Source organism: Amblyraja radiata, chromosome 7, assembly GCF_010909765.2.
Source record: "Amblyraja radiata isolate CabotCenter1 chromosome 7, sAmbRad1.1.pri, whole genome shotgun sequence".
Lineage (NCBI taxonomy): Eukaryota > Metazoa > Chordata > Chondrichthyes > Rajiformes > Rajidae > Amblyraja > Amblyraja radiata.
Genome location: NC_045962.1, coordinates 40,281,686 through 40,303,531, shown reverse-complemented (window position 1 = coordinate 40,303,531; position 21,846 = coordinate 40,281,686). Strand labels below are relative to the sequence as shown.

General features: G+C 41.4%; 1 long non-coding RNA gene across 1 annotated transcript in view; it reads right to left on the bottom strand.

Annotated features, from left to right (window-relative positions):
* Positions 1-2,822: 2,822 nt before the first annotated feature.
* Positions 2,823-21,846, bottom strand: part of LOC116975328 — a 74,005-nt gene continuing 54,981 nt past the window's right edge. Inside the window, exons 3-4 of the long non-coding RNA XR_004412598.1 lie at positions 16,186-16,261; positions 2,823-2,972 (exon numbers count right to left, since the gene is read on the bottom strand). This is a non-coding gene — a long non-coding RNA (uncharacterized LOC116975328). The remainder of the gene's footprint in view (positions 2,973-16,185; positions 16,262-21,846) is intronic.

Sequence of the window (21,846 nt, the reverse complement as noted above, 5' to 3'; positions counted from 1 at the left end):
CTGATTTTCCTCTCTGCCCGATTCCCAGTTATCATCCTAAGCCACTGGACATTTCTCTGCTGTGATTCCGTCAACCCTCCTCAAATTGTGCCTGGGACCTTGGGCAAATCTGTTATCCTTTGTGCACTCCACATGCTAAAGGGAATGAAGGAAAACCCTTTCTATGTAAGATGGAATCTATAATGCACTTGGGCTTCATGTGCAGTAGGAATTTGCAGCAATGTCCCTCAGAAAGCATTTACTGATTTGCGGAGCAACCCTCTCCGGTCACCAACCTTAGAGGGTTAAAAGGAGAAATAGAGGGTGAGGTCAATTTTTAAATTGGGACACTAGTGACAGAAAAGCACATAAATAGGGAGTGATTTGGAAAATAATCATCAATGAATGCTTAAGGCTTCTGTATGATTACAAACAGAACAGAATGCATACATTCACTGGTCGGGAAAGAAAGCTAGAAGCTTTTTAAATTTAAACCCGAGGCCTCATAATGCTGAGGTTGCAGGTTTGATTGATGGGCCAATTATGAACATGGAAATAATTTTAGAATGGGAATTCCCATGGAGAAAGAGAGCACAGGGCTGCCAGCTTTAACTGGATGTGTCCATTAGATGACCTTTCATTTCTGACTATCTCATTCACTCAAATGGTCTGCCCCTTCTCCAATATTTTATAACTGCAAGTTAAAGCCTTCAAATAAAAAGAAACAGACTATTTGTTCATTGGCTTATGATTTTCTGCACACTCCATTGCCCTGTAGAATAAGTTTTAGTTCTTGTGATATTTTCAGACTATTCTGGAACACTGGCAACCCTCAATGTGTAGCATTTGACATTGCCTGTAAGAAAGAAGAGTATGGGAAATAGAAAATGTCAAAGATTCTAATTGTAGGAAATGTCCCATATGTTGAAACTGTCCTGAATTTACATTTACTTTGTAGTCTGATTTTGTTTTTAAAACATTTATATATAATCCACTGTAGCAATTCGGAAGTGGCAGTCTGGGGTGGGACATTGCAACCTTCACGTGGTCCACCCTGCTTCGACTAATGCAATCAACCCGACGTGCACAAACAGTTAGATCAAACAAAACAAGTTGATCTACACGCTGTGCACGCCATACGCAAGAAGATGCGGCAGTCTGTTAGATTTGAGGGTCAAAGAAATTAATTTTGCCCAGAAAATGATCAAAAGAAGTATTAAATATTACAAGAAGTGCTGGGTGGCTTACTGATACAACATCCTGCCCTTAAATTCATTTGCAACATTTCTGACACTTCTCTCCTTTTTTCTGGACCTTTAAAACTCCATCTCCAGAGACAAACTATCCAGCAATATCTATCAATATACTTATAACACTCTGATCTTGGATGTGGATGTATTTGTGTGTAGATTTGTGTGTGTATTTGTGTGTTTTTTTGTGATTCACATCTCCTCGAAAACACGACGCGCTAACGGTGAAATCTTTACATATTCCGATAGAGATTTACCTCATGATCTCGAAAATCGCCTCATCTGAAATTTTGATTCATTATTTCCCGAGTTTTTTATTAAAATTGATCACAAATCTGAGATCATTTTTGAAGCTAACGAGCTGATGATGTCACAATGGCTCTGCTCCTCACGGCCAGCTGCGCAGAGTTTTCAATGTGCAGCCTGCTGAGCACTGTTTTGCACGAGCTGCGAGTTACGTTAAACCCCCCCCTCCCCCCCCGCCCACTCACAATCATTTTGTCACCTCCCATTCGCTGCCAACTCGCACTCGGCCACAACCAACAGATTTAATATAATATCAAGGGGGATGGTTAGTGTGTGTGTGGGGATGGGGGGTGGTCAGTGTGTGTGTGTGTGTGGAGGGGTGGTTCTTATGTGTGTGACGCCACAGACCTACCTCCTTCCCCCCCCGCGTTGAGGGGGGCGGGACCAAACGGGTCCCCCGTGGTCTACTATACTTATAAAACTCTGATCTTGGATGTGGATGTATTTGTGTGTTTTTCTGCGATTCACATCTCCCCGAAAACATGACGCGCTAACAATGACATTTTTACATATTCCGATAGAGATTTACCTCATGATCTCAAAAATCACGTTATCTGAAAATTTGATTCACATATTCTTGAGTTTTTTAATTAAAATTGTTCACAAATCTGAGATATTTTTTAAAGCTAATGAGCTGATGACGTCACAATGGCTCTGCTCCTCGCGTCCAGCTGCGCAGAGTTTTCAAATGTTTTCCATCAGCTGCGAGTTACGTAACTCTCCCCCCCCACCCGACTCGCAGTCGACTCGCACACGGCCCCATCCGCGCCACCCGCCGAGTTCAAGTTCGCCCGCTCCCTCCACTCCCCCTCCTCTCCCCCCTCCTTCCCCCACTCCCCCTCCCCCCTTCCTTTCCCTCTCCCCCTCCCTCTCCCTCCTCCCCCCCCCCTCTCCCTCCCCCTCCCCTCCCACCCTCTCCACCTCCCCCTCTCTCTCCATCTTCACCCCCTTCCCCCCTCCCTCTCCTCCCCCTTCCTCTCTCCTCCCCTTCCTCTCTCCTAACCCTCTCCCCCCTCTCCATCTCCCCTCTTCCCCCCTCTCCCATTTTATTTACTTTTCTCAATATACTCGTCAGCAAACCAGAAACAGCTTGCCTCTTATGTTTTGCTGCAAGCTCCATTACGTTGTGTAAATGAATGGGTCACTGACACAATAAAGGATACCATAAGAAATACTTTGCTTATTCTTTTAATGCATCAAATTTGAAATGCACCTATCACTGTTGTCAGATGACCATGTTTATGACATTTATACTAGTTATAATTCAGTGTTGTAGGATCTACAGTATTTCTTTGGCATTCAGTGCGCAAAGTATTGGGTGTTTTTTTTGTTTCTTGTGTTTTCAAAGGACATTTGGCGTCCTTGAATCTTGATGCATGTGGCGGTTTCTCTGAATTTCCAGGTTGACACTTTGAAGCTTGGGAAACAAAGTAGTTTCTGCAAGTAAGTAAGATGTTAAACAATTGGTTATTTTCTATCAGCAAAATTACCCATTTGCATTTTCATACGTGATCAGAAACCGGACACATTAAAAAAAAATCAAATGTTGGAATTGTGAAACTGGGGAATTGCTACAAATCCCCAGAAGAACCATCAGTATTCGAGAAAGGGTTAGTTACAAGTAAATCAATTTCTCCCAGCAATTTATAATTTCCCATTTAACCAAAGGGAAGAATGGTTTGGCATTGCATTCAAAGGAGTACACTTGTTTTTCAAAACATACTTTTGGTGATGAGGCTTCCTAAAGGAGAATTTTGACTTTCAATTATTATATATTATATATTATACTATATATTATTATACTATATATTCAGTCATCCAATATATTGTGTAGCAACATCATCCTGTCACACACGGTAGAGTAGAACAGATTTGGCAGATCAAAACTGGGCTTCCTTGAGGCACTCTAGCCTATCATCAGCAGCAGAACCGTTCAGTACCACAACTTGCCAAATTGTATCCCTACACACCATTCACTCAGCCATTATTACTAAACCAAGAGACTAGTCTGGTTCAATAAGGAGTGCAGAGAACCATCAGGAGCAGCATCTGGAACACCGAGAAATTAAATGCAACATATTAGATGCCAATTATTGAATGTAGCACACGTGACCGGATCTAAGCAACCCCACAACCAACAGATTTAATATCATCACATCAGTCATGTCATATCTGGTGGTATACAACTGAACAGCCAAGAAGAGAAGAGGGTTCCAGGAACACATCCAATGTCAATGATGGAGAGGCCTAACAAGAGGACTACACTCAAGACTGGAGTGTTTGAAGCTGTCTACAGCCAGTAATTCCAAGTAGGTGATCCATCTGGGCATCTTCCTGAGTTCCACCATTATAGAATACAGTCTTGAACAAATTTGACATGTGATCAAGAAACGGGTGATAACTCTGGATACAGTAAAGACTATGGGACCTGACAACAACCCAGTTGTGTGCTGAACATCTGCACTCCAGAATTGTGGTGAGGCAAATGAAACTTTACACTACTCGTAATTTACTTAACTTTATTTAAGCTTTAAGCAACCTATTTCTTAAAAAAATAAACTTAGAAATGTCTGGCAAACATGGCTGATTCCGCAGGCCTTTCCCGCACGTAATCTCCGCACATGCGCACACTCTGGAAAACCCCCGCACATGCGCACACTCTAGAAGAGCCCCGCACATGCGCTCACTTAATTCTCCCCTCCTATTTATAAGTTGAGACGGTCAGGAGGTTTAGTACGTCTTGATGACCGTCGCAGCACTGGAGCTTCAGGAGATAATGGTGTTTCAATAGCTGGTGGTACATATATTGCTTGGTCATCAACTTCACTCATAATGTTATTTAGATTTACAATTTTAGAATTTCTTATAGAAGTTTCCATAGGTGATGGAAGTGTTGGAAGTTCTTGATTAATGTTATCAAGAAGTGACAGCTGATGGCGAGGACGGACATGGTGCAAGGTCATGAAGTGAGACAGTTGACTGACGTCCATCCTGATATTTGATAGTTGCATAAGAAGGGTTGACATCAGTCAGTTCGACTTCATCAACAAAAGGCTCATTCTTATTTGATCGGACATAACGACGAAGCAATACAGGCCCAGGGCTAGTCAACCATGATGGCAGAGAAGTGCCACTAGAAGAACGCCGTTTGAAGTTAAAGAACCGCTCATGTGGAGTAGTATTGGTAGCCGTTGACAGTAGAGATCTGATGGAGTGTAATGCATCTGGTAGAACACATTCTCACTGCTGATCTGGTATGTCATTTGACTTTAAAGCCAGTTTCACTGCTTTCCAAATGATTCCGTTATACCTCTCAACCTGACCATTTCCAATAGGATGAAATGTTGTTTTACTTGTTGCAATTCCTCTAATCGAAAGGTAATCTTTTAAATTATTTTGACATGAATGAGGTGCCCCTATCAGAATGTACGTAACTTGGAAATCCACAGAATGAAAACAGTTGATCTAAGCATTTGATAACCGTAGCAGCTGATATATTTGGACAAGGAAAAGCAAATGGAAACCTCGAATATTCATCAACTAAGGTAAGTATATAAACATTTCGAGAGGAGGATGGTAAAGGCCCTTTGAAGTCAATACTCAAACGTTCCATAGGTTGAGTAGCTTTCTTCAGGACGGAAGAACCTTGGTTTTAATTCAGCACAGATTCTACATGAAGCACACGTCATCTTCACATCTTCTGTAGGGAAAGGTATGTTTTTGGAACGAACATAATGTAACAAACGAGTGACTCCAGGATGACATTGTGAAGATCAGTGAGTGCAGAAGAATGAACAGAGGCACAAAATGCTCGAGTTAATGTATCCGGAGCAACATTATCCTTACCAGGGCTGTACTCAATTGAATAACTAAATGCAGATAATTCAATCCTCCATTCATGAATTTTACTGTTTTTAATCTTCGTTTGTTTCCGATTATCCAGCAAAAAAGCTACTGAAAGCTGATCTGTTATCAAAGTGAAGTGCTGGCAAGCAAGGAAATGACTCAATTTTCTCACTGCTTCAATAATTGCTGTAGCTTCCTTTTCGACGGGTGGATAGTGCAATTCACTACCTTGGAGAGTACAAGACATGAAAGCCACTGGTCGTCCTCCTTGATTTAATGTTGCTGATACTGCTAAATCAGAAGCATCCCATTCAACAACAAAGGGGAGATCCTCATCGATGGCGTGTAATGTCGCAGATTCCAATTGTTTCTTTAAAGAAGTAAAGGCACCAATTGCTGTAGAGTCAAGGGGGAAAGATTTTGCTCTAATCAAAGGTTGAATTTTGTCAGAAAAATTTGGTGCCCATTTAGCATAATATGCAAACATCCCAAGAACCCTTCGTAGAGAGTTTAATGTGGCTGGAACAGGTATCTCTTTGAGTGGGCGGAGTCTTTCCGGATCAGGCTTGATTATATCCATGTAGTATTCAGGAATAAAAATGAAGCTCTCCTGATTTTTTGTTTCTATATATTTCAATGGATGTGAAAATGGGAGGATTGTATAGTGGCCAATTAAATAAATATTGCTTAAGATGACCCCGCATGAACCTTTTATGGGCAGTTTATACCTCTAAAGCTATTTCCTTCCTGTAGACACTTTGGATGTCCTCCTCAAATTACAAACCTTTGGTTTATCTCCCCATTTCGATCTCCCTAGATGTAAGTCTCTGTCTAACTGATAGGTTAGTGAACACTTTCTCACAACATTCCATTACAGACATGACTTGCTGCTAAATATATTTACAGCGGAACATAAATATCGATGACTTTTAAAGCCTCTTGATTTGGTAAATGTTCACAGTACTTTGTTTCAGATACTTCAAGAAACGGGCATGAACCCAGAGCACCTTAGCTGTGATAACGGCTCTCAAACAATGAAAACGTTTTCAATCACAACATTGTTCCGGTACTGGCCTCACACTGATTTAATTTGTAAGTGTAAATGGAGTTTTTATTGCAGTTGCTGCTGGGAAATGTAGAACTAATTACACCATGAGCAGCAGGGATGTATGAATAACATCAGATGAAAAGTGTATGGTTTAAATAATACACATTATTGCCTGGCAATTTTTCACCCATGATTTATTTCCAATGGATTATTAATGATTAAGCAAGATAGCGTACAGTTGTGCCTTAACTACTTCCATCCCACTTTATTATTCTCTTTCTTGTTGTTCCTTCCTTTCACCGGTGCCTCTCTTCCTCTTTCCCATTCTGTTTTGGTCATACTTATGTTATTTTCTTCCTGTCTCTCCCTCATCCACTCTAATTAACTTGATTATCATGTCCTCACTCCCTTCTTCATGCTCCTTTTTACATCTCTTTTCCTGCTGCATATTTCTTTCCCTCTGTATTGTGTACCCCTCTCTATTTGGTATGTCCCTTGTTCCTACAGTCTCTCTTAACTACGAATGTAAATTTGTCCTTAATTAGTCTGCCCTTCTCTTTAGCTACTCCAGTCTCCTTGCTTTTTTAACTGGTGCCTGACTTACACTTGCTCTCTCTTTCAAATCTTTTTCTTATGTTTTGCTGATTATTCCACTTCTTTCCTTGTTCACTCACTTTTTGCCTACCCTGCATAAATCTGTTGTGATGGAATATATAACTCACTGACCATAACTGTGATAATGAAAAATATAACTCACTCACAGGTTACCCTCATCCAGTGGAAGATGTGTTCCATTTGCCTCCGCTGGTGGAATATATAAACCACTCAACTGTTACTTTGTTGTGGTGAAATATGTAGCCCACATACATGCTCATCCATCCTGGTGGAATTTACAACCAACTCAGTGCTACTCTTTGATAGTGGAGCAGTCATCTCTAGTTTTGTGATAACAGAACAAATCACCATTCTTTTGTTACTGTGGAACAAAGAAATGCATAATTCTACAAAATCCGCACTGTATTGTTCTATTATAAGAACCCCATGTGATTCAGAAAATTCTGTGAAGGCGGCATATCAACTGAGAAAAGTACAGTATAATGCTCTGATTCTGTATAGTTGTATAATCATTGACTAAAATTTACATGGGCTTTATATCACATCAGATGCTATGCTATATATTCTGCCTAAGCAGAATAACAGGTGATCCATAGCTGTGCACTTTGCTACAGTACTTTGACTTTGATCTCCAAGCAGAATAGTATTTCAGATGCTATTCGCGTACATACCACAACTTTTCATGCAGAAAAGTTACATCAATCACAAGCGACTGAAGTAGCTGCAGCCAGAAAGCCACCGTAAAGTCCAAGGCTAAGGGCACCAACCTGAAACATTTCAGTGAGGCAATTTGCCATCACTCAGCCAGGCAAGAAGCAGGAATGGCAACAACAAATAGATTTTCAAGTAAAGGTGCTGATTAACGACTGGTGCATTGACTGGTGAATTGCAGCCGTCATCGGCTGTTTGAAGAGATAAGGCACCTCCTCCAGTAAGTTTAGTAGATACTGTTGATAGAAATTTCTATTTGTTGCGGTCTTACAACTATTACGGCAAATGGGGTCTTCTTCTAAGGCAGTTCATTATGTTTGCTGATGTCACTGGACAGTCCTAAAAAGGAAGAGTAAACAGCCAGACGTCCTGGTCATTCCAATAATGATATAGGTGAATAGAGCGATGAGATCCTGCAGCATGAATGCAGGGAGCCAGGCAACAGATTAAAGAGTACGCCCTATAAGGGAGTAATCTCTGGATTACGTCATATGGCCTATCCACTTATTCCCATACTTACGAGCCAGTAAGAAATGAATAGGAGGATAGGTCAGATAACGTGTAGTTTAGTTTAGTTTAGATTGGTTTAGTTTAGTTCAGAAATACAGCACGGAAACGGGTCCTTCGGCCCTCCGTGTCCAGTCCACACACTAACACTGTCCTACACACACTAGGGACAATTTACAATTTAACAAAGTCAATTAGCTTACAAACCTGTACATCTTTGGAGTGTGGGAGGAAACAGGAGCATCTGGGGAAAACCCACGCTGGTCACAGTGAGAACTTACAAACTCCGTACAGGCAGCACCAGTGGTCAGGATCGAACCCGGGTCTCTGGCGCTGTAAACTTCTCACAATGACACCTATTTTGGGCGATCCTCCTATCTCAATATCAGTGGCAGTTCATTATGGAAGTCCCATGGAGCACTGTAAATTGTCCATCATGGCTCCAGAATGAGAACTCTAATGTTGAAAGTGGAAATGTGGTCAAACAGTAAATGCAATCAATGAGGTCTGCTTATTCCTGAAATCATAGATAACACTTAGAAAGAGACAGTTTTGAAAAGGGCCTCTGAACATTGTGTGAATGGAGAGAATATGACCAGGAATCAGATGAGGACTGAAACTGTTCTACAGTCCACACAATGTTGTCACACAAGCAAGGCTGTATCAATAGGCTCATTGAGTGGTAAACAAAAGGTAAATCATGTCTGACGAATCTTATAGAATTTTTCGAGGATGTAACTAGTAGCGTGGATAGGGGAGAACCAGTGGATGTGGTGTATCTGGACTTCCAGAAGGCTTTCGACAAGGTCCCACATAAGAGATTAGTATACAAACTTAAAGCACACGGCATTGGGGGTTCAGTATTGATGTGGATAGAGAACTGGCTGGCAAACAGGAAGCAAAGAGTAGGAGTAAACGGGTCCTTTTCACAATGGCAGGCAGTGACTAGTGGGGTACCGCAAGGCTCAGTGCTGGGACCCCAGCTATTTACAATATATATTAATGATCTGGATGAGGGAATTGAAGGCAATATCTCCAAGTTTGCGGATGACACGAAGCTGGGGGGCAGTGTTAGCTGTGAGGAGGATGCTAGGAGACTGCAAGGTGAATTGGATAGGCTGGGTGAGTGGGCAAATGTTTGGCAGATGCAGTATAATGTGGATAAATGTGAGGTTATCCATTTTGGTGGCAAAAACAGGAAAGCAGACTATTATCTAAAAGGTGGCCGACTAGGAAAAGGGTAGATGCAGCGAGACCTGGGTGTCATGGTACACCAGTCATTGAAAGTGGGCATGCAGGTGCAGCAGGCAGTGAAGAAAGTGAATGGTATGTTAGCTTTCATAGCAAAAGGATTTGAGTATAGGAGCAGGGAGGTTCTACTGCAGTTGTACAGGGTCTTGGTGAGACCACACCTGGAGTATTGCGTACAGTTTTGGTCTCCAAATCTGAGGAAGGACATTATTGCCATAGAGGGAGTGCAGAGAAGGTTCACCCGACTGATTCCTGGGATGTCAGGACTGTCTTATGAAGAAAGACTGGATAGACTTGGTTTATACTCTCTAGAATTTAGGAGATTGAGAGGGGATCTTATAGAAACTTACAAAATTCTTAAGGGGTTGGTAAGGCTAGATGCAGGAAGATTGCTCCCGATGTTGGGGAAGTCCAGGACAAGGGGTCACAGCTTAAGGATAAGGGGGAAATCCTTTAAAACCGAGATGAGAAGAACTTTTTTCACACAGAGAGTGGTGAATCTCTGGAACTCCCTGCCAGAGGGTAGTCGAGGCCAGTTCATTGGCTATATTTAAGAGGGAGTTAGATGTGGCCCTTGTGGCTAAGGGGATCAGAGGGTATGGAGAGAAGGCAGGTACGGGATACTGAGTTGGATGATCAGCCATGATCATATTGAATGGCGGTGCAGGCTTGAAGGGCCGAATGGCCTACTCCTGCACCTAATTTCTATGTTTCTATGTCTAAACACCACCACTTTAAGAGAAAGTGGCACGGTTGGTAGAGCTGCTGCTTCACGGCGCCAGAGTCCTGAGTTCAATCCTGACCTTGGGTGCTGTCTGTGTGGAGTTTGTACAGTCTCCCTGTGACTGCATCGGTTTCCTCCGGATTCTCCAGTTTCCTCTCACATCTCAAAGGTTAATAGGTCAATAGGTTAATTGGCCTCTGTAAATTGCCCCTAATGTGTAGAGTGTGGGTGAGAGAGTGGGATAACATAGAACTAATGTAAACACTTTGTGGACCGAAGGGCCTATTTCCACATTGTTTCTCTAAATTAAAGTAAACTAAAAAACATAGGTCCAACTCCATACTGAACACAAAGGATTAGTGCTGCAGTTTAAGCAAGAAACATAGAAAATATGTGCCAGACTGGCCATTTGGTCCTTTGAGCCTCCTACCTCAATACCACACCAATGTGCTGTTGCTATGCTTCTTGAAGCATTTTGTATTGCAAATCTATCTATCTACTTCTTAAATACATTCGGAGACTTGGCCCCGCCAACTGATGTGGACAAAAATTCTGCATTCATCAGCCTCTGAGTGAAGAAATTTTTCTTCATCTCAGCCCTGTATCTCTTTCCCTACATCCTGTGACATGATTTAAGGAGAAGAAAAGTGCACACAATACTCCAGCTGTGGTTTCGCCAAGGCCCTGTGTAGGTGTAGAAGAATCCTTGCTCTTTTAATGAAGGTCAGCGTATCATTTGTCTTCTTAATTGCTTGTTTCAGCTACATATTTGTTTTCAGTGACTGTTAAGTATGAATACCAAGGTCCTTTTACACACAATCTATTACCATTTAAATAATACTCAGTTTCTGTTTTTTCCCCATCAAAGTGGATAACATCACATTTATCCACACAATACTGATTAGGCCATGTTTGGCCCACTCAATCAATTTGTCTCAATCACCTTGAGAGCTACTCCCTGGCCTTGTGTGAACAGTAACCTGGAATCACTGTGTAAGCAAGTGCAGTATTTGCCAAAGATGTAGGAACAAGCCCACAGAGACTCCTTTGCTGGTCCTAGTCACAGAGAGCATTTAATCTTGTACTATTTCTGATCAATAATCATGCAGGTGGATGAAGTAGAATGCATGGGTTCATGTAGGACCACCTCTGATACTATCATGAAGGTACCACTGATGAGTCAAGGTCTCTGTGTGTCCGTCCTTGTTTGTTTGTTCCTGACAATGGCCTCAGTTTTTAGTTATTCTGTTCACAATCTTTATGACATAGAATAATATCAAATATGCTTTTATCTCTGCATATTATCAGGCTTCCTACAGGGTAGCCAAATGTTCACCCAGAATATTAAGGAAAACAGGAGTACCAAGAGTTCCAGGGATATTTGGAATTCAGCATGAAACATCGTGTGATCAATATTTTGCTGAAGTACAAAACAACTCCATACACTGCCACAGGCACAAATCCGCAGACTGCTGATGAAGAGAGACTGTGCCTTGTTCAACCAGACTTGACTGCTAGTTGAATATAAACAGTTAGCTTGGAACATCACCATGACCCTGATCACAAGGTGCACTATTTCAAATGCACTTCCATTATTAATCTAGCCAAATAATCGAGCTCATGCTAGTTGGAGGCAAGATCAGAGATGGCTCTGTGGAATCAATGGGTGGCTGATTGGAAATGGGGATAGAACCTAAGTGTGTAGGTAGAATCAAATCATCTTTGTCGCTGATGGACTGATTCTGGATGGTGACTCACTCGATCTTGAAGTAGCATCAGAGTTGGATCTTGTGTGAAATGTCAGGAAGTGAAGAACCTCAGCAATCTGACATAGAAACAAATTCTCTTCAAATCCAGGAGCAAACAGTCCAAGAGGATTCAACACCCAACCCTGGAAAGAGAGCCGGAAGAATCCTCGGATTGGTAAACAGACTGAATATATATTTGTGTTCAATAAATATTGAGGTGAATTACTTGCTCATTATTGCATTAGAGAAAAATTGGGGACAGCTTTAAGCATGAACATGATGTTCTCTATCAGAGTGTTTTATAATGTGACCCTATTGTACAGGAGAGTCAAACTGTGTGCCTGCTTTTCAGGCCTAGTCAACCTAACCTCTCTTCATAAAACAACAGGGGTGGTGTGGTAGCTGCAGCAGTGGAGTTGCTCCCTTACAGCGCCAGTGACCCGTGTCCCACACTCCAAAGGTGTACAGGTTTGTAGGTTAATTGGATTTGTAAAATTGCCAATTGTCCCTTGTGTGTGTAGGACAGCGTAAGTGCGCGGGGATCGCTGTTCGGCGCGGGCTCGGTGGGCCGTAGGGCCTGTTTCTCTGAACCAAACAAAAGTAAACTAAAAGTAACATTATCACAAAAGTCTGGAACATTGGGCCTGCCAGTGTAAAGTCTTTATGTCCACATAGTGTAATTGTGTTGTATGCAAATAAACTATCTCTACATATATTCTGCCTTATTACCTTTAGGCAGGCGTTATGTAAACTGCGTACTGGGATAAGGTTCCCCTGTTTTTGGGAAGGACATTTTTATAATCTATCTCCAAAGAAAATCATCATTCAGAACTGATTGGCGCTATTTTAACTTGCTGCTGCAGTATACAAAGGGCAATGTGGATCAACAACTTTTTTCTACTGAAGCAAAACCTGTCAAGAGAGTTTCAAAAGTTGTCAATTGTTTGAAATGGGGAAAGATTTATGACTTCCCTGCAATCATGAAAGATTCTGGAAGTGCAGATTAAATATGTATTATTGAGGCAGTGAAGAAAACTTTCCCTATTATCTAGTTCAAGAAACCACATTGCAAATTGAAAGAGGAAAAACTGCAGATTCAACAGTTTCTCTGGAATTTGTGCTGTGAAACACTGGAGAGAGGTGAGTTGAAACAAATCAAACCAAACGAGCATTGGTATAGTCAACACCACATAGGCAGAGTTCTTTACTACATGAAATGATGTGAACCATGCTGCCAAGCCATATAACAAGCATCTCAAAGGAAAGTCCTTTGAAACTTATCAAAAAACAATGACAGTGCCTAGCTGGAACTCAGTGATGCTTTTGGCATAATAGCACTAAAATATATTTATTTAACAGCAAACTATAACTGATTAGCATCCTTTGAAGTATATTGAACAATTTAACTCAGTGAATAAATTCCACGATGAATAAAAATTAGATTTATGATTTTTTAGGTACTCAAGAAAGACTATTTTCCAATTAATCTAAATGTACATTTGCACAACAGTTTCAATTTGCATAATATGCTGACTCTATTAACATAAAGAGCATATATTTGAAATCTTGATTCATTCTTCTAAATTATTTGTGAAATTTTGCAATAAACAATGTGGCTATAACAAGAGCTTTCATTTTTTTCTATTGGTTAATGTAGCAAAACATCTCAAGGTGATTCACAGGGTATATCAGAGGACAGGAGATGTGAGGGAAGATGACAAAATGCTTAGTCAAAGAGCTGTGGTGTAAATTAAAATGAAAATGCTGAAAATACTCTGTAGATCATGCCGCATCTGATTTAATGTTTCATTTTTGTAGTTTCAACCTCTTTTAAGTTCAAACAAAGAGACCTTGTAAATATATGAGATAGATGAAATAAAGACATTCGCCCATTTTTAACTTATAACATAAAGCTTGACATGTTTCCAAATTACTTTGCAATATACATATATTCATGCTGTATGGGGAAAGCTGAGCAGTTAGATGCTGTGCGGCATTCAAAGGGGAGAGTTAGCCAATGATCTACCATACTGCACTCAAGCAGAGAGCAAAATATATATTAACGATTTAGAAGATGGAATTAAATGTGATATCTCCAAGTTTGTGGATGACGCAAAGCTGGGTGGCAGTGTGAGCTGCAATGTGGATGCTATGAAGCTGCAGGGTAACTTGGGTGAGTGGGCAGATGTATGGCAGATGCAGTATAATGTGGATAAATGTGAGGTTATCCACTTAGGTGACAAGAACAGGAAGGCAGATTATTATCTGAATGGTGTTCAAAAGGGAACTGCAGATGCTGGAATATCGAAGGTACACAAAATTGCTGGAGGAACTCAGCGGGTGCAGCAGCATCTATGGAGCGAAGGAAATAGGCGACGTTTCGGGCCGAAACCCTTCTTCAGACTGAATGGTGTCAGATTAGGAAAAGGGGAGATGCAATGAGACCTGGGTGTGCTTGTACATCAGTCACTGAAAGTAAGTATGCAGGTACAGCTGGCAGTGAAGAGAGCTAATGGCATGTTGGCCTTCATTGCGAGATGATTTGGGTTTAGGAGCAGGGAGGTCCTACTGCAATTGTACAGGGCCCTGGTGAGGCTGCACGGAGTATTGTGTGCAATTTTGGTCTCCTAATTTGAGGAAGGACATTATTGCTATTGAGGGAGTGCAGCATAGGTTCACCAGGTTAATCCCCAGGGTGGCAGGACTGACATATGATAAAAAGAATGGGTCGACGGGGCTTGTATTCACTGGAATTTGGAAGGATGAAAGGGTATCTTATAGAAACATTTAAAATTCTTAAAGGATTGGACAGGCTAGATGGAGGAAAAATGTTCCCAATGTTGGGGGAGTCCAGAACCAGGGCTCACAGTTTAAGAATAAGGGATAGGCCATTTAGGACTGAGATGAGGAAAAACATCTTCACCCAGAGAGTTGTGAAATCTGTGGAATTTTCTGCCATAGAAGGCAATGGAGGCCAATTCTCTGGATGTTTTTAACGGCTAAAGGAATCAAGGGATATGGGGAAAAAGCAGAAACGGGATACTGATTTTAGATGATCAGCCATGATCATATTGAATGAGGGTGCTGGCTTGAAGGGCCGAATGGCCTACTACTGCACCTATTTTTCTATGTTTCTCTTTGCCTATGTTATTGTGTTGCACTATAAAGGGGGAGCTTGCCAGTTACACAATTACTGAAAGAAGCTTACACAAGGAGATAACTCCAGTGAGTTTCAGTAAGGCACTCTTAAGAGGAATTGACCAGTGAACCATAACATATGAAACAGGCATAACAAATCAGGGAGCAAAGCAAAATGCAAATAAGGAAGAGTTCACCAATGAGTTACAATCAAGCTGACAATAAATATTTGACCAATAACTTACAGTACTACATTAAGAAATATAACTTGGCCATTGAGTTAAGGTACAACACCGACATAGGCAGAATCACCATATGACACACGATTAGTGACAGTTATTACTGTAGTTAAACTTACTTCAGTCATGGAGAGGAGCTTCAAATTGAGATTGGTGTTTTCCAGATAAACACCGTACGTAGAAGATCTGTAACTTTAGCTAACAAACTCAATAAACCAATACAACTTGCCGTTAAGAAAATTAAGTATATCAAATGCTTTATAGGAACATTAAGAAAGAAAATTTAATTTCATCGTATTCGGCAGATGGTTAAAAAGCCTGGTCAGGGAGGTAGATTTTCAGAGGGAGAGAGAGAAGCGGTGAGATCCAGAGAGGTTTAGGAAGTAAATTTCAGAGGCTCTGGCCCAGGCAGCTCAGTTGCTTATAGAAGAGAAAATAATAACTCATTATTATTCATCATAATTGGAAGAATGCAGACATCCCTAATAAATCCCTATTGCTGAAAGGATTTATAGAGGCAGCAAAGGTTGAGGCAATAGAGGGATTTGAACATGCCAATTTGACCGGTTAGCATGGGGTTGTGGTGGTCCAGTACGCCACACCGGATCAGAATTTAGTGATGTCTGCTGGACCTTCATACCTATGGCTGCAATAAGGATTCAAGCTGGACTATGATGTCCCCTGTGGTGAAATAGCTGCTAAACTGAATAAGAAAGGTTTATTCAATAATAGTGGCAACTTTGAACAAGATACTTTTTTGCCAAAGGTGACTTTACACCCATGAGGGAAGAGAAACTGGTGTAAATAGAAGCATGGATCCTACCTCTTTACGGGGATCGATGCCATCTCAGACTCCTTTGGCCGCACTTCAGCTGTTGTCTTCATCAACAGGCCAACTGCTGACAATAGGTGATAGAAAGATATAGAGAAACAAAAAGAGCTTATTTGTAAAATCTGTAATAGTTACTCACTGATGGACTACTCAATTATCCTAACTAGAGTAACAGGTAATTCAAAGAAAAGAGCTGTCCGTCTCTTTATGCAACTACAACGACCCACTGACCCCATTTGATTTACACGAATCTGACAAACTAAGTAATGTTAATATGTTCATTAGGCCACGTGATCCTTGTACCAGGAGGGTTTAGCTGATAGATCTAAGGATGTGGGCTACAAGTCTGAAACGACTGCTGTTCAATATTAGATATGGCCTTTCGGAAGGATGGTGGAGGGAGGTTGGAAGGAAGACAGGAATGCAGAAGCTAATTGTTTCTGTCAGCTTTAAAAATACAGATAACATTTTGTTATACTATATAGCAGCATAGCAAGGAAGAAGTTCCACACATGTTCTAGTGACATAACTGCGACAGACCATGGCACTTCAAGGTGAAGGTCCATCACCGCCTTCTCAGAGTGACTAGGGATTTAGCAAAGTAACACTGAATTACAAGGTGGATTGTACATAATACAAAGTCTTTCAGCTGTTCCATATTTACAGCTCGTTCATGCAAAGCCTTCATACTACCGTTTCTGTTCATTGCACCTCATGCAATAAGGTATATTGTCAATATGCAACAGATCAATGAAAATCACACGATTCCAACTGCTAAGGAATTTGGCTTAATTACATGCTGCAATCATTGCCCCCTAGATGTTTTGGAAATAAAGAAACAAAAACAGAATAAGCTGGAAAAATTGAGCAGTTCATAATTGAGTATGAAACATAGACTGTTTCTCTCTCTACAGATGCTGCCTGACCTGCTGAGTTTTTCCAGCAAAAATAGACACAAAGTGCAAGAGTAACTCAGCTGGTCAGGCAGCGCCTCTGGAGAAAAAATATAGGTGACGTTTCATTAATAAATACCTTCCATTAAGGGAATTTGCAGCGTTCATAACTTTTGTAACTTCAGGTACATTGCTCTCTTATGGTTTCCCTTTACCAAATGTATCTCCCTTCACATCTTCTTTCCCTAATGCATCCACAACAGTCAATACATATGCTAAACCAGCATCTGCAGTTCTTTCCTGCGCAATACATGTAATTATGTTCACTTCATTTATCTCACTCAATTTCCTTTTGTCAAATACCTCACTTCTCCGACTAACTTTCCCCCATATCTGAGAAAAATCCCTGATGCAAAAAACATTGACTGGTTTCTCTTTCCACAGATGTTACTTGACTGGCTGAGTTCATCCAGTACCTCTGTATTTATTTACATCCCAGTATCTGTAGTCTTATGTGTTTTACTTTGCTGAATTCTCATGGCACACTGGAAAGTAAATAACACCAATTTTTAATTAGCTTTTAAAACATTTTTGTTGAGCATTAACTGAAACTTAAAATATGCAGTTAAGAATAAGATACAATCTGAAACACCATAAACCCTTGAAAACATAAAAATGTCTTATTTTAAAATTGATGGAAATTTGAAATTGTCTGAGAAAATAATAATCCATACATGTTATGGCCAGAGGTTTAGCAGTAATTAAAAAAATAAATCTAACAAAGCATAATATATATATATTTTTTAAATTTACATTGGGAATTCTTCATAAATATCTGAAGCTCTCATCTGTTCATAACCTTTTTCCCTGGGTGGAAATGTCCAAACTAGAGGGCATAGCTACGAAGTACGAGGGGGAATGTTTAATGAAGAGATGTATTAGTAGAGAGGGACTGGGATGCATTGCCAGTGGTGGTGGAGGCTTCTACGATATAGCTTTTAAAGGGCTTTTAGATAGGTACATAGAAATGCAGGAAATAGACAAGATACGGGTCAGGTACAGGCATATGAGATTAGTTTAGCTTTGCATCATGTTTGGCACAAATATTGTGGGCCGAAGGGCCTGAACCTGTGCTGTACTGTTCAATGTTCTAATTGCTGTGGTTTATGGCAAAGAAAGTTACCAAAACTGGTAACAATGCATCCTGAAAAGGAGGAATTAAGGGCCTGTCCCACTTACGTGATTTTTCGGCGACTGGCTGGCACCCGTCATAGTCGCAGCAGGTGGCCGAAAATGTTTAACATGTTGAAAATCCAGCAGTGACCAGAAAAAGGTACAACTATTTGAGTGACTACTCACGACATGTCGCGGGGTAACGCCTGTACGGTCGTGAGTAGTCGCCCAAAGAGTTGTACCTTTTGCTGGTCACCGCTGGATTTTCAACATGTTGAAAATTTTCGGCTACCTGCTGCGACTATGACGGATGCCGGCAGTCGCCTAAAAAAATCGCGTATGTGGGACAGGCCCTTTACTGACCACACCCTAACTGTGCATAGGAATATTCTACAAAAACAAACTATAAGATGCTGGAAACACTCAGCAAATCAGCTGCAGGAGGCGTTGTACTGATGGATTTTTTGTTATTCTAGCTGCAAGATCCATGCCACTGTGCTCAAATCCCCAGTGAGATTAAACGTTAATTCAGAGGCACTGCTGTGCCACAGTTGTCGTCTGATGATAGCAACTATGTGCAGATATGCAGAATGGATAGATTAAATTGACCTGCTAAATTGCACATCAGTGAAAAACGTTATCAAGTAGATCAGTTTGATAAAACTGAGTGCACAATGAATGCACAGGTCAGAAGGCTCTGCCCTATTATAATGCCTCACTCTCTGACCTATCTTGATCCTTCAATCTCTGCCCTATTGTACTGCTTGTACCCACTGTCCTATCATAGTGTTTCATTCCCTGCCCTATTGTAGTATTTCATATATTGTCTAGTCGTAGTGCTTGATACACTGCCCTATTATACTGCTTTTACACTCTGCTCTATCATACTGCCCTGCCGTGGTGCTTTCACACACTGCCCTATCGTAGTGCTTTCACACTGTCTTATTATCGTGCTTTCACACTCTGCCTTATGCTATTGCTTTTGCATCCAACTGTCATCGTGCTTTCACACTCTGCAGTACTTTCACTAAGCCTTATCAAAACTGTTTTTTATGTGAATGGCTGGAGGAAAATAATTCCAAGAACGTGGAATATAATGATACTTTCCCATAGTCATCTTTTGCAAAATTGCAAGCAATCGGTAAATTGTTTAATTTGAGCTGTGAGATGAGGATTATACTTTTAGATTTAATTCCTGTAATGTATTTGGATCCGGATGAGAACATTCTGGCCATTTGTGCTAAAAGTCTTTATTAACTCTATAAGCTGAGTTGAGTGACACAGTTGAAATGGCATGTCCTTCTGAAAGCCAGCAATCTGAAGAAGGATCTCGACCCGAAACATCACCCTTTCCTTCTCTCCAGAGATGATGCCTGTCCCACTGAGTTACTCCAGCATTTTGTATCTCTATTTAGTGGCAATGTTAGGATTGTGCTCCCACTAAAACGTAAAGCCAGTTTTATTGTCTATGCTCGTTAACATGAAGTTTTTAATGAACAATGGGAATAAACAAGTAAACAGCTGGGCACATTGGTGATCTAGCAATACACCAGAGGAACACTGCCATGTACCTTCTAGGCTGGGCAGCGGCTCATGCAGCCCTTCCTGTTTAAATAAGTAAACCTCAATTAAAAGTCACCAAATTACATCTCCCATCAATACTGGTCTTGTAGATAATGATAAGTTTTACCCAAAATGATAGCCCCCAAGTTACAAGGAAAACTTCTGATATGAACTAAAACAAAGATAAAATTGCAAAGAAAAGCAGAAAATAGAACATAGAACAGTACAGCACAGGAACAGGCCCTTAGGACCCCCAATATCTATGTTGAACATGATGCCATATTGAACTAATCCCTTCAGTCTGCTTGTGCTCCATATCACTCCATTCCCTGCATATCCATTTTGCCTGTGTAATAGCCTCTTTAATGCCATTATCACATCTGCTTCCAAAAACACCCCTGACACTGTGTTCCAGGCACCTACCACTCTCTATGGAAAATAAAGTGCCACACATGTCCTTTAAACTTTCCTGTCTCGCCTGAAAGCTGTGGCCTCTCTATTTGACAGTTCAACCCTTGGAGGAAGATTCCCATTGTCTATCTTATCTACGCCTCTCATAATTTTATAAACTTCTCTCGGGTCTCTCTTCAGCCTCTGAAACTCCAGAGAAAACAACCAATTTGTCCAATCTCTCTTCGTATCTAATACTTTCTAATCCAGGCACAATTCTGGTAAACCTCATGCATCCTCTCTAATGAAGGCAAGCAAACCCTACACTTTCTTCACCATTCTATCTATGTTGCCACTTTCAGGAGAAAATGGACTTGCACCCCAAGATTCGTATGTACACCAATGCTGTTAAGGGTCCTGCCTTGAACTGTATACTTCCCTTTGCATCTGCTATTCAAAGCACATCACACATGCTCAGATTAAACTGCCAATGTACACCTGGAACAGGGATTGTTCAACGTAACCAACAAAAAGGCAGGCATAGCTGGGGCCCATGCGAGTGACCATGGCTACGTAACTTGACGACTAACTGCCCTCTAATTCACTTGGGCTATCTCTGACACCTTACTCTTCTTTCTTGATCTCCCTGTCTCCATCACAGGGGATAGACCATAGACTGACATCCACTACAAACATACTGACACCCACGTTATCTACACTTCCTCCCACCCTGCCTCCTGCAAAGATGCTATCCCATATTCTCAATTCCTCTGTCTCTGCCACATCTACTCCCAAGATGAGGCTTTCCATTCGAGGACATCCAAGATGTTCTCTTTTTTTAGTCTACATGGTTTCCCCCCTCTGTCACAGGTGGATCCTTCATCTGCATCTCCTCTGGGTCCCGCAGTTCTGCTCTCGCTCCCACTTCCCCCAGACCCAACCCTCGCCTTTGTACACAATTACCTCTCATGCTTTGCCCTGCCCCCCCACCCCCCCCCCCCACTCTTCTAGCTTTCAACATTTCCTCACCCACTCCTGCAATCAGTCTGAAGAAGGATCCTGACCCGAAACATTACCTATCCGTGTTCTCCAGAGATGCTGCCTGACCCACTGAGTTACTCCAGCATTTTGTGTCTTTCCAGGGTCACTTCATTTATTTACCCTTTCCATCACTTCTGCACCCACCAAACTTGGCTCCATCTGCTGATCATTCCACATCCTCATCTGGTTCAGTACATCACTCACCAGCTCCTGTCCCACTATTCCCCCACACCATATACTGGCCATCTTTCCTCTTCCTGCACCAATCCTCCCAGACCCAAAATATTGACGCACCCTTTTAGCCTGCACAGATGATGCTTGACCTATTGTTATTCCTGAAGTTTAATTTTGCTGAGAAACTGTGCTGTATAACACACCTTGTTGATCAGGAGAAACCATGTGGAAAGCAATCTCTGAAAATTACAGATTCTGGCACCATTTTCCAGTCAAAGCTGCAGCTGACCATAACGGCCCATTGCAGCCATCACCCCATTTGGTTTGCCAGTGAGCCATCCTTCTTCTCTCCAAGCCTTCAGTCTTCGTGCCCAGGGGTCGCCTCCTGCAGCCAACCTTGAAGGCATGGAAGGTTGGA